The sequence below is a fragment of the Anas platyrhynchos genome, chromosome 15, assembly GCF_047663525.1.
Source record: "Anas platyrhynchos isolate ZD024472 breed Pekin duck chromosome 15, IASCAAS_PekinDuck_T2T, whole genome shotgun sequence".
NCBI classification, from domain to species: Eukaryota; Metazoa; Chordata; class Aves; order Anseriformes; family Anatidae; genus Anas; species Anas platyrhynchos.
In genome coordinates, this window is record NC_092601.1 from 255,328 (window position 1) to 269,048 (window position 13,721).

General features: G+C 35.4%; 1 protein-coding gene across 1 annotated transcript in view; it reads right to left on the bottom strand.

Annotated features, from left to right (window-relative positions):
- LOC106020683 (adenylate cyclase 10) overlaps positions 1 to 13,721 on the bottom strand; it is a 168,434-nt gene that overhangs the window by 106,250 nt on the left and 48,463 nt on the right. The window contains 1 exon segment of the mRNA XM_072023737.1: positions 7,401 to 7,463. The gene's annotated coding sequence lies outside the window, so the exon portion shown is untranslated.

The following is a 13,721-nucleotide window of genomic DNA, read 5'->3' on the forward strand; positions in this document are numbered from 1 at the left end:
TAGCTTGCTCCTGTAACCGATGTTCCTTTTTACAAGGATTGTTATTTCCCTCCCCACTTTTGAAGAGGAGGATTAGTCCTCTAAAAAGAAACATGATAACGTGAAGATTATAGGCTACCTGTAAACCCAGACTTCAGCCAGAGGTGAGAGGTTCTTGGCATTTCTCACATATCTTGGCTCATTACTAGATGAATGCTTCCTTTATGCCAGACACTCATTACAATTTACAGTTTTTTATTTGACCTCCACAGATAACAGGCCAAAGTAGTAGACAGAAGTCTTTTGAATTAAATCTAATCTGTTCTGCTTATGGGTGCCACTTCATTAAAATACACATCTTCAGAAGAAGATATAATATGTGAATTTTATGATCTACTAAGATATTTTGTCAAGCAAAGTGAAGTATTTAGTTATTTGAATATACAATAGATATAAAGCAGAAATTCCTTATTAACTGTAAAATATTATTAGAGCATTTCTTGTACTGCTTTTTAGCTGCTCTGACATACAGATGATAAACTGGAAACAATATTTACCTCCGCACAGGTCATAAATGCTCAGGAACTCTTATATGGATGCATATATATGAACTTAGCTCCCTAATTTCAGACACATGAAAGTGGCTTAGAGTCTCTCAAAGCAGGATATTTAATTTAAATGCTTTAAAATAATTTCATAAGCAAATTAAGTGTAAAAAGCAGGAGTCATATTTTCAGAAGAGTTTATCCACAAAGCTATTTTTTTATTTAAAACATTTACAATCCTGTAGGATACATAGACTGGCATTTGAGAATGTTTTGTGAAGAAGATAAATTAACAATAGGATATGTCACTCAGCCTAAGCAGAGGGCCTTCAAATTGCTACGGTTAGACTTATGCAGTCGCCAGATCACTGGATATCTTCATGTTCCTACCATAAAGAACAAATTATTTTTGCTAAATACAATGTTTCTTTTACATTAGGCAAAATTGATGTTCCACATTTTTCATTGAATATCTGTCTTCCCTGTAGATCTGTAAGTTTTTTTTGGAATGCCCTGCCTCTGCAGCCTAGATTGATTTGTGGAAAGGAATGGCTTGTCAATAAAAGGAGGGGAAGATACTTTTTAAACCTGTCATTGGGCATTTCTATGCATTCTGTGGTATTTGAATTGTGTGTCCTTTCTGACAAAAAGGCTATTGCCTGCTGTGAAATAGATCAATGGGTGATATTGTGCAGTGATTGCTATTTGTTTAAGAGAAATCTCCCCAACTGACCCACTTCCTGTAATGCATAAAAAATAAATGACAGAAGTAATATTTTTGTTCTTGTTTCACTTTCATTCATCTTATTTGATCAGCACTGAACAAAACTGACATCTCATCAAACCCTAAAGTGTATTTCTGCACTGGGTTCATCAGAGGGTGGCATTTAAAACACAGACATTGCAGGAACAAATGTATTTGCCAGCTCTGTCCATCGATGTAAACCTGACCTTTATCCTGTAGATTTATTGACACTGTGCTGCTTTATATCATATTTCATTACTATGTGGAAAGCCTAGAAAGTCCTTCCTGTAAAACCACTCTCGATTCTCATTTGCAAATTTTTGCGCCTACACTAAATTCATCTCAGTACCAAGAAAATAAAGTGTCTTAATTTTATGTAAAACAAGATGATTTAATCACAGGCTTAATAATAGCCCCACGTTTGTCAGTTGTACCAGTCCATAAGGGTATCATGGAAGGAGAACAGCATCACTGAGCAGCATTTTTCTACAGTCTCTTTCACCTCTCTCCAGACCCAATATATTGATAATACTTGTTCTAGGAAAGAAGAACCTAATTCTAAAGGTCTTTTAATTGGGTTTTACATGTTCAAAACACTCAAACTTCGTGTACAAAACTTGATCTAGGCTCAAATCCTACATTGCTTAAAGAATAATGGGATTTCCTTCCTGTTATGCAGTATGCTTCTACGTTATTCCTACAGTCACCTAGGAGATACGTAAGTCTTCTATACACAGGATACTCTAAAACTTCTTCTGATTGATAAATAACCATTTTAACTATAGATAACAGCTCTGTGACTAAATATTTTGTTCGGTGTGAGGAAGTTTTAATGAGAACAAATAAAAATTAACAAAGCTAAATCTGATCATGCTGAAACAACACATTTTCCTAACTAATTGGCTAAATAATGGTTTGCATTTCTGCAGTATGTTCTTTTCCTAAATCCCCTGGAAGCTTTCCAGCAAGCCAGAACATTGAAGCACCATGCTGGTGAGCCCTATGTGAATCACATCTGTGTCGTTGTTTTCAGCCTTCTAGGCTTGAACATATTGAAACAGTCAATGCTTGGCAGTAAAGCAAATAGGTTATTTTCCTTAAAGAAAGAAAAATCTATTACTCTTGTGCTGGATTCAAATCCTAATATTTACCCTTGTCTAAATAATGTGTAATGGAGCACTAACATAAACCCTCCCCAGATTTCCCTCAAAACCCTTGTTTCCTTTCTTAAAATAGAAGTGGAAAGCAAATAAAAATCATCCTTTCATTCCTGCATTAACTGAGGATGAAAGATTAGAGCTAAGTCCTTGAAGTCAAGGGAAAGACATAGGGCAGGTGGCAGGAAAGAGGGGGAGGGGGATTCTCCATTTGTCTGCTGAGTGTCTGAATCTACACAAGCATCTGTATCTGCCTGGCTGGTGGCTGCCTGGGATCCTACTACAGTCAATGAATGGCAAGAAACAGACATTTCTAGAGGATAACTTATCTGACACATATTAAACCTCTTCCTTTGAGATTTGCTAAACCAATGCATCCCAAATGTAAAGATTTCATGAGCTTCAGGTGAAGCCCAAGTTCATGTACATTAATTGTAGCGTAGCTTTAACTTTGCATTATTTCCAGTTAAATAAATTTTGGAGATTTAAAACAGAGCTTTTCCAAGTGGAAATTGTAAGTAATATTAAAAGCAGAAAGGTGCAGATTTGTGACACATAAAAAAGTAAATTCCCCATTCATTGAGTTCCTCTGAAGACATGGGGATGAATTTCAGCATATATAACTAAGAGGTCCTGATATTATTCCCCTTCATTAACGTTGACTGTGCTTGTTAATTTTGCAAGTATTATTGGAAGCAGAAGTTATCTTCAGAACTAAGATCAATTAGTAACATTTAACTGATTTTATGGAAAGAAAATATAAATGATAGTTCCAGTAGATAATGCAATGCCCCTTCTAGCTGGAACAAAATAGAAGTGTCTCCAGTTTTATGAAAATGTATTTAGTGGTTAGAGATGGTTAGCTTAAACTACTCTTAGATTTTCTAGTTGCTTTTCTTGAGAATTTTTGTACCCTAAAAAGTGGATTTTATTTTGCTGTAAATGCTGCTATGCTGTTTTGGAAATTCAGAATAGTTTTGTTTTGTTTTTTAAACGTCATAGTAGATATGACAAGTAAAACTCCTTTGTAACATTTTCATTCCTTTCACAACTGCTGTGGGTCTGTCTTCAGTATCATTTTCCTCACTTTCAAGAATGTAAGGATAAAAAATACCACTCATTCCAAAATACTCTGGCTACTAGTTTATGCACTGTACATCAGATATGTTTCTTCCTAAAATGCTGATCCAGATAAATTACTTTTATTATATTATTCTTATTATCCTAACAGTAATGAATGAAGTTTTTAAAACTAAGACTCCCATAATACTTCATTAAAATTGAAGTATAGTACCTTACAGTAGGCAGTGACTCCTGTATGATGTTCTCTGGACTGTCTCATCTATAGACTGTCTCATCTATAAAGCAGCAACTCAACTGATGAACAAAAGTCAGCGCAGAGGAGATAAATTAGATGACCTGACTACTTCTCTTCAGACTTCTTTGAATCTTCCTTTTGGCCTTTTATAGACAAGAAAAGGAAGTGCTAGAAGTGCAGGCTATAAAACGTGGTTACAGCCAAAAAGATACAGAGGAGGAGATGGGAGGAAGGAAGCTGACCATATTAGCTGATCAGTGAAAGAGGGAAAACAAATACATCATTTCATAGCTCAGATACCCACCCCATCAGAAAACTAAATAAATTATTATACAGCAGTCATATGCATATAAATGAAATATGATTTGCAAAAATAGTTCTATATCATCTATATTCTCTATTTGCAAAAAATAAGTCTTTGAACCCTTCTGTTTAATTTGCTGACAATCATTAAAGTTTTACTGATGGTCACACAATTTATGAGTAATTTTGAAACCACTGTTTATGTTTTTTTTATTTATATTCTTATAGATGCTCTGCCAATCAGACATGTATATGGCCACATTCTCTTCACATAGAGTTTATTAAATAGCAACATTAATTCAAATGATAATGAGACTGCCAGTTAGGACTAGCTGAGGTACCCCTGAAATTGATGCTTTCCTTGTGTTATACTGCCCTGAGATTACTATCCTTGTGTCTACTGAAGAAAATCCAGTAAGCCTATAGAAGCGATTCACTTTAGTTTGTCTAAGGATGTAGAAAAGTATGAGCTACTTTTAGTGAACATAATGTTCAAATTCTTTTCCTGTACAAATCATTCTTAGTTAAATATGCAGCTTCTTAGAATACGCTACTGGGTAGAAATGTACAATTGTTTTCTGGTAAATGTTCCATTTTTAGCGTTAGAGTACCCAGTATTTCAGGCTAACACTTTAAAAATGGTCTTAAATGTATCTTAAAGAAAAAGACACTGTAACTCATGTTTTGTCTCCTGTATGGCTTTTTGTAACTACAGGGAGGGTTTTTTTTTTTTTTTTTTTTTTTTTTTTAACTACTTTGCTGCACTGTCCAAAAGCATACCTGGCAAACAGCAAACAGTGATTGAATCCCCAGCTGCTTTTGAGTAATAAAATAAATAAATAAATAAATAAATAAATGTGGACTGTGGTTAGACTCAGGTGAAGACCAACTAAAATTGTGTTTATTTTTAGAAACTTTGTTGTCTTCATGGTACTTCAACTCCAGTTAGTGGCTGTGAAAATCATTTAAAAAAATCACCAGTAATTTTGTCAAGACAAAGACCAGTCAAAATTGAAAGAATATGTATTTTTCAGATCACCTTGGACAGAGACTTATTTTTACTGCCAGGATGACAATGTTTTTTGCATCAGCTACACGTTGATGAAGATAAAACTGGATTTGACAACGGTAACATTAACTTTAATCAGTCAGCTTTATCCCACATATTTAAGACTGTAGTATCTGGTTGTGTGCCATATTGCTTTACTGGACATAACAAATTAAAGCTATACTCTGTGAACTGCCTAGCAATGATTCCTTGCTTTGGGATCAAGAGTCAAACATTTGCAGATGCCATTTTATGTCTTGGCTCAGTTAACTGGGAAGCGTTGTGAGAAGCAGTTTTTATGCAGTCCTGATAAATTGTCTGACTAAGCGCACTTTTTGTACTGCCTGCAGATGTTTACCTGACTCATAGATTCATGAAATTTGACAGGGATGACTCTGAGATTGCTGTCTATACACTTGATGTATGCAAATACAATTAATTTATTAAATATAAGCCATGCCAGGACAGTAAATACTAGATCGTTTTATGTTTCCAGATGCAATTCCAGTAATATCTATGTGACTCCTTCAGATTACATTTTTTTTCCTAAATATTCTGTGCCTAAATATATGTGTATATATATACATATTTAAATATATGTATCTAAATATTCTGTGTTTCTCTAAAAAGGTAAAGCTTTAGTGGTTTTCTTAACTCTTGCGACTGCAAGAGTTATGATTATATAATCAAAATAATAATATAGAAGTAACAGTAATAAAAAAAAAAGAGATGAAATGGGTCTCACTGAAGTAATGGCAAAGCTTCTGTTTACTGCTATAGGTTAAAATTTTCCTATCCCTGATTTATTTCAGGAGTGAAGAACTCACACCAAAACACTGACCAAACAACTATTTAATCTCTGATAGGAACAGAAATCTTTTATGAAACTTGAAACAGAACTAAATAAAAAAAACAAAACAAAACAAAACAAAAAAACTAAGTACTACCGGTAGTTTTTTTAGGGTAACAGACATTTACAGGAGTATCTTCAAGTTCGCAGTTTGCATCTGTTAAAATGTATAGACCTGTTTTATTTTGCATCCTCTCAGTCTTCCATTTCTTCCTGTCTCTCCCTGCTTTATTATTCACCGACATTTCACCATGACCACTTGCTTCTGTCAATACCCTGCCTCTTCCGGGGCCAGCTGTAATTAAAATATCCTCCTGAGAGCAGATTCCTGTTTTTCTCAGGTGCAAAACTCTGATATGCCTACCAGCAGTATTTGGTAACTATCTGATGGGCCTTATTATCTGAGCTTCCCCTTTAACAGCCCATTGCAGTATTTTTCTGTGTTTTCTTTCTGTAGGTGTGTATACTTCAGGAGATAACCGTATAAGAATGCTTCAGCCTCTTCTGATTTTTTTTGCCATAGGATTATCATTAGCTGTATTACAGTAACAGCACTGCAACTTCTCTCAGTTTCCTCCAGTCCCCATGTGAGGTTTAGGGAGCTGAAAGATGCCACCTGCTAGAAACACAGCTTGTAGGAACTAAGATGTAGAAAGGGCTTTCTGAGGCCCTGAAACCTTTTGTTACCTGCCATTGGCATAAATCAATTTTAGCTAGTTAGGGCAACAAAGTATGTTTATAAGTCAGTACTAGCCTGAACCAGAGCTGAACTCATGATAACTAATGAATACAGTTCCAATTTTTAATGGTGGGTATCATGTTCAGGATTAATAACTACATGGATAGAGAACACATACAACAGAAAACATCACTAATCATGATCGAATATATGTTCAGAAACAAAAACTAATCGGCTGATTGGCAGACAGGATGTTACTTGTTTAGCTTTATTAAAATAACTTTGATTGTTTTATTTATTGCTAGTCTGTACTTTGACAGTACAATGATATTCCTTTTCATAACAATAAAATGCAACAGAACATTTTGGGAGTAAAATAGCAGTATTTAGAATAAGAATGTAAGAAGCTATGGGAAAAAGCAAGATGCGTCTTCAGCGGAGCTTATACATGATGATCAGGTTTTTGTGCTAGTTAAAACATTAGCAAATAGTGTTTCAGAAAGGTATACAAATTCCATTATCTAAATGTTTAGTTTGTGAGATCTTGGAGAAATATTTGCTGATAGCTCTGATGCATTTTCTTTATGAATCAAGATTCATAGGAAAGCAGCATTTTTTTGCTGTCTTGTTCACTATCTGAATAATTCCTCAGTTGTAGGTGTTCATCATGGAGCATACATACACATGCAGACAACAGCACCACAAAAGGTCAAAGATAAAAGCAACCTTTTTAACACAAGAATGTTAAGCAATCTAATATAGTTTTGTTCACTTACCTTGACACAACTGAGTTTTCTTTTGTGGAAAATCTGTTCCAAGACAGACAACAATATTGATAACTAGAAAGGTGAACAAGAAAAAAGAATCAGTGATGGTAGGGAACAATTATACCCTCAACAAAGGGTTGTATATGTACTGTAAACAACTGCAGCACATCTCAGAGAAAACCATCGCAGTATGCTACTAGGAAATGAGGTGAATCTGGTCCCCCAGTCGACACTGGATCAAGCACAAAATAAGTAAGCAGTTAAGAGAGTGTTTAACCTTCAGAGCAGGGCAAATTTTACATTTTGGATGACTCAAAGTCCCCAGTCTGATCCAACTGTTGTAACACAGGTCAACTGAAAGGATCAAATCAATTAAAAAAAAAAAAAAAAAAAAAACTTGAACTAAAACAATTTAGCTCAAGAATTAAAGAAAAAATAATGCATATTTAATTCCTCTTATGTTTTGCAAATACATTATAAAATGGTTTATTAAGATATATTCATCCACTAAAAAAATGCTGTACCCCAGCGTCTTGTACATTAAAATAGGGATTTTTAAGCATTTCTTTCTTTCTCTGTGTCTAAGCTCAGGGATCAATGATAAGCATCTTTAAGTGTCTGAAGGACATAAATGCCAAGAATAGGAAAAAATATTTAATGTGGCCCATGGGGTAGGAATAATGGGATGAAACTGAGCAAAGGCTGAACTTGGTAAGGTAATGCTAATAATTTGATGCATCTGCCCATAGATGCCCAATCTTCTAAGGGAGTTCCTTGAAACCATGTCATCTAAGGTACTTTAAAATGGATAAAACGCTTGGAAATCCGCTGAAAAAAACTTTGACACAGGAACGCACAAGAAAACAATGCCAGCAAATCTTGCTTTTTTAATAACTATTTTGTTTTGCTATGAATTCTACTTCTATTTGCTGGGAAATGATCTTCTTATATCTTGTTTTTTGCATTGTTTGCCTGCCACTTCCATCTTCTTTGCTAACCACTACCACTTCAATTTCATTTTGACATTTTTCACTGCATTGGAACACACCAGAGTTAAATAGTTTTGGGAAGGAAGAGTTCAGATATATGTGTATCCAAACTCAAGCTCAGCCTGTTTGTTAATTAATTCAGTGCAACCGAGCAGGATGAATAGTTTATGCATAATATTTATTTATTTCACTAAGTATCCTATTCACCTTACTTCAGCTAATTGGTTTTGTCCTGCTCGACTGCATGGATTTAAACAGAAGCAGGCTGTCACAGGTAAAGGAATCCATGAACGTAACTTATGGCAAAAGCAAGATAAGTTTCTAAGAGGAAACAAGAAGAAAGCTCTGGATCTGGAAATACTTGCTTTTGGCACCAAAAATCTACTCTTCTCTTTATGTCTTCCTCCAGATGCTTATACATGCCATTACTAATGTTGTATTAAAACGTTCTTAAAAACCTGGAAAACAGCATTACCTCTAAAGAGCTAGTAATATCCTAACAAATAAAAAGCCTGGCAATGTTTTGCACAACTGACACTAACACTGTAATCAAAAGCAATACTATCAGTAAACTACATCATAGCTAGAGAGAGAGAAAATGAATATCGCTATTACATGTATGGATAGCAATGACAAAATCAAACATAATTGAAAGAAAAGAGTGAGTTTTTCAGAGGAAAACACACGGAAGCTTGGAGAACACATTCTCGTGGTCCTAACTTTCCTGTATTCCTTAGCCAACAAGAAAAGATTTTTCACATTTTAGCCAGGTCTGAGAACTCCACTTCGGGTTACATATCCTTATTTATATTTACATGAGTGACATACTTGGGTATACCCAGGCTGTGTTTTACCATTTTGTAAGTTCAATTTACAGTGACCTCTTCTAAAAATACATATAAAGTATGCAAATATGTGCAGATTTTGTCCAAAAGAATAAAACAAAAACCTCATTAAAAAAGAAAGATCTGCATGACGAGATTTTAAAATAGTATTTTACATGCAGGTGTGTTCGTATCATAAACTTAAATTAATGGCATTAAACTGCACAGCCACATGTGCAAAGTGCATATTTCTACATGGAAATGGCTGTGCACAAATTTAGAAGTATTCAGACACAGTTGTAATAGATCAGTGTCCTTTTTTAATTGTACAATGTGGAACATGGAACTATGTTATGTTTTATATGTATTTTGAAAGACACAGATGACCATGCTTAGTGAAATTAAATAGTAAAATGTGGCAAGCCTGAATTATTGTCCCTGTTTTCATGTCTGAATGGCCTGATTCTTACCTAAGCAAGGGCAAATTATATAGAAGAAAGCACAGGCTAGAACCGTTCTTTGCAATGGTTAATGACAAAAACGGTAGAATATATCAGAGAAGGTTTGTTTTTGTTTTTCAGTATAAAAAGCTGAAATATTATGGATTGAATATAAAAGGTAGAAAAAAATGTGTAGGAAGAACAAAAGCATTGAAAGATTCAATGGCTTATTTACTCAAGGGCATACGGTAGGTCAGCATCAAAGAAAACAACATGAAAGTACCACGTGCAAGCAGTTGTCTATCTATTTCTCTGCATCCCAAACCAGCTGTATGCATCTAAAAATTCTAATGCAAAGGCTATGAAGCTAAAACAAGATAATATGCCACATCTCTCTGGGATATGTTAGCTTTGGTTCATACCTTTCTGACACTTATGCTACTTCTGGTCTGGAAAGGCACTGAACAGAGGCCCACCACTGCTTTGAGATGGCAAACAGCCCTGTATCTAAGCATACAGATATTCATTAAAGACGGTATCTCAGGGAGGGAGAAGCCTGCTGTAGTTGGGATTAGCTGTGATCACCATAAGAAAGATAAAACCCACTCAAGTGCCGTGAAGAGTCAGGCATTTCCCCTGCAAGAGGCACCTGACTGGTCAGGAGCCGAGCGTGCCCTGCTTGGAGGGTTACCCACCCCTCTGAATGTGAGGCCACATTCTCACTGCCCAGCTCAGAAGAAAGTTGTGCTGACCCAGGACTCTGCTCAGCAAAAATTATTCATGATTGCTGTCCAGCAAAGTGGAATGTCCAATATACTAGCAAAGATGATGAGAAAGGTGAAGTTTACATATAAATAAAGAAATCACTAAACGGGGATTTTTAAGCTATTGAACTATTTCAGGGAAAGATGTTGATTTCCCATTAGAAGAGTGATTGCAGTCATAATTACAAGGCTACTGAAGGTGCCTCTGACCCCTCAGGAATAAACTAACCTGTATAAGCAACATTTTAGCAGTATTTTGGGGGTTGATGTACAGCATGTGTTTCTCCTTCTAAAGCACATAGTTTAATAAACTATAATAAAATAAACTAAAAGAAAAGCTAATGGAAAAGAACACATTGCATGTTACTAAATCAAAACAGGGGATTGTCTACTGCCATGATCTTTGATTAAGCATCAGCAAGGAAAAGCAGCTTTTTAGTGACCAGGGATAAAGATTAAAACACATGGAAGCAAGCAAAAGGAGTCAAAGTCCGACAAAAAACATATTGACCAATTTCAGTCAAACAGTTAAACACAAATGGTATAGGGAAGCAGCAGTATGAAACCCAAAATTTCTAAGAGCTGGATTACTTCACCAGTTTTTAGGCAAGCCAAATTCCTAGTCTTATGTAAATTTTACTAATCCTTTAATAGCGAAAAGTATCTGCTGGACTTGAAAGAAGCTAACAAAAATCAAAACTACTGATGTCTAGAAAAGGAGCTCTCTAATGTTAGACTCATTAAAAATAAATAAATAAAGTGAAAAAAATGATCACAATCCATTCTTTAAATTCCCTTGACAAACCTACAATTGAGTGAACACAATTCATTAAAACCTAATTACCAAAAAATCAATAGTGCAATTTAGCCCAAACCAAAACTCATTGTAATGCACTGAACATTTGAAAACTCAGGTCTTTATGAACAGGGCTTAAGTGACATTGTATATTATATTGTAGAGTGTCTCTGTACAGCAATTAGCATGGGCTGCCTGACGTAACTCAAAACGGATCTTACTATAAGTAGCTCTCGTAATAGTGCATCTGTAAACATCCACTCTAAGGGATACAATGAAAAAGGAAACAATTCTAGTAAACAGTAGTCTATAAATCCAATTTCAAAGAAAAATTAACTACCCATAATCCAAAATACATATGCTTCAGAATTCACTATTATTATTGCTGTCTGAGGATCTGAACAGCCACATTTTGCTTGTAGTTATATGGCTGTAAATCCACTGATCTCTCTGACAATGATAAAAAATAAAAATAAATAAAAATTAAAAAAGTATATTCTGGCCTATTAACACTATTTTTCAAGAAACTCAGACAATTGACTCAGAGCAATAATAATTAGCTTTTATAGGAATTACTTCAAAATTTAAACGTGGTAATATTTCAAAAATATTCCAATTGTCCTGAAACTACCACTATAGCAATGTTAACTAAACACAATGGAATAGTACGTGAGGATGATTTTCTATTACAAATGCCTCTAGAGAGCTCTGAAATCATACACTCTTGCCTCACTATCTACTATGTTTGGGTATAATTTTAATCCACACGATCCTCTCTCAGATTAAAAGAACTGAAGCATCATAATAACTTGTATACACTTGCTTACTCATCAATATTTTGCATAGACAGGTATATCCTCTGGACAGTCAACCTTATTTCAATTAATCATGACCGCTCCACTGATGTTTCCTACCTACAGACAACACAGCAACCGAGAACTGCCAGCTAATTTTCCCTGTTTTGCCTGTGTCTTTTGTATGTTTTACTAAAATCTTTTGGAATTGCAATGCCTTAGTCCCCAATTCATTCTGCAGTTTTCCCCTCAGAAAACATAAATATTCCAGTCATCAAATAATTCAATCCACTTCTGTAGTTGTGATTTGCTCCTGAATACAGAGAACAACAAAGATTTGTGGATCCCCTCAGCTTTTAAAGACTAAAAGGGAATCACTCTCCGGGATTATACTCTGGCATCATGTGGGTCTGCATACAACAAATCCACAGTAGACAGCATTGTCTCAGCCACAGCATTCTCCTCCACTCAATAATGCAATGACAATTTTTGTTTTACTAGTAGGAGACACAAACATGAAACAACTAATCAGAGGTTGGTCCTTCAAGCAGCAGGTGTCTGTTCTGCCAATGCACTTCAGCAGTGAATTGAAAATGAGAGTTGGTTTAGGAAGCAGCACAATGTTCACCATCTAATTCTGTAGGGGAAGACTAAATTCCCAAAGTATAAAGGATAAGAAATCTGTGTAATTAGAGAAAGGAAAAAGTTCATACAGAGGTGCCTTACAAGTGTATAAAACCCTGAGAAATGAAAACAAAATTGAAATTAGCTTACATGTAGAGGTGAAAAGAAGAATGGTCTGTGACACTAATGAAGGACTCAGGAGACATGGATTCAGTTTCAAAATGTAGCCTCATGACTCAGATGCCACGAAACAGAGAAGTTTATGCTAATGATGCTTTAAGGTTGTGCTGCTACATGGTGCAATATGCAGCACAGACTATGCAGGATACAAGGTCTGCCCCTTAAGCACTCCTCAGGCAATACCAGGCTTGTGTGGTGTTTCATCTGCATGTATGGACACCCTTGAGGTACATGGCTTATTAAACGCAGGCATAGTACTTTGCCACTGCAAACATGCCATTCCCAATTCTTATCTTAGCACAGACTCTGCTATTTGGAGTATCTCTGTACTCTGCTGGCTGTATACCTCAAATTTCTACAACTATTGAGGATGGTAATGGTAACACTTCTTTACGCTGCAAAGATGTTGCAAGTAATAAACACACTACAATATGACATGCTTGGGTAATACACATTGAGACCATGCAACAAGACAAAACGGTAATTGAAATAAAGGAGGTTAAAAAAAAAAAAAAAAAAAGGAGGTAAATCTTTAGAGTTTTCACAATTTCCTTTAGAGTAACATATCTCAGGGCCACATCAATAACTCTCACCTGCCTCACTCTGTCTTCTTGTGTTTTTCTTAAGGATCCTGAGATTTTCCTGACACAAAGTTATTCAGCTGACACACTGTACCATATTCTATAGGATCTGTATCAGTGGAAGTAAACAAGAAACAAGAAGGTGGCACCATACTGCAGAGGTTAGGTGGACCTATGTATATTTTGGCCCATGCATGCAGTCATACCTGTAGAGGCTGTACCAGTTGTCTGACATTTATGTACATTTCTATTAAATTTTACTAACCTAAGTGATGACACAAACAACTAAACAAAATCCCAAACAAAGTGCCAGACTGTCACCAATGCAACAAAATCTT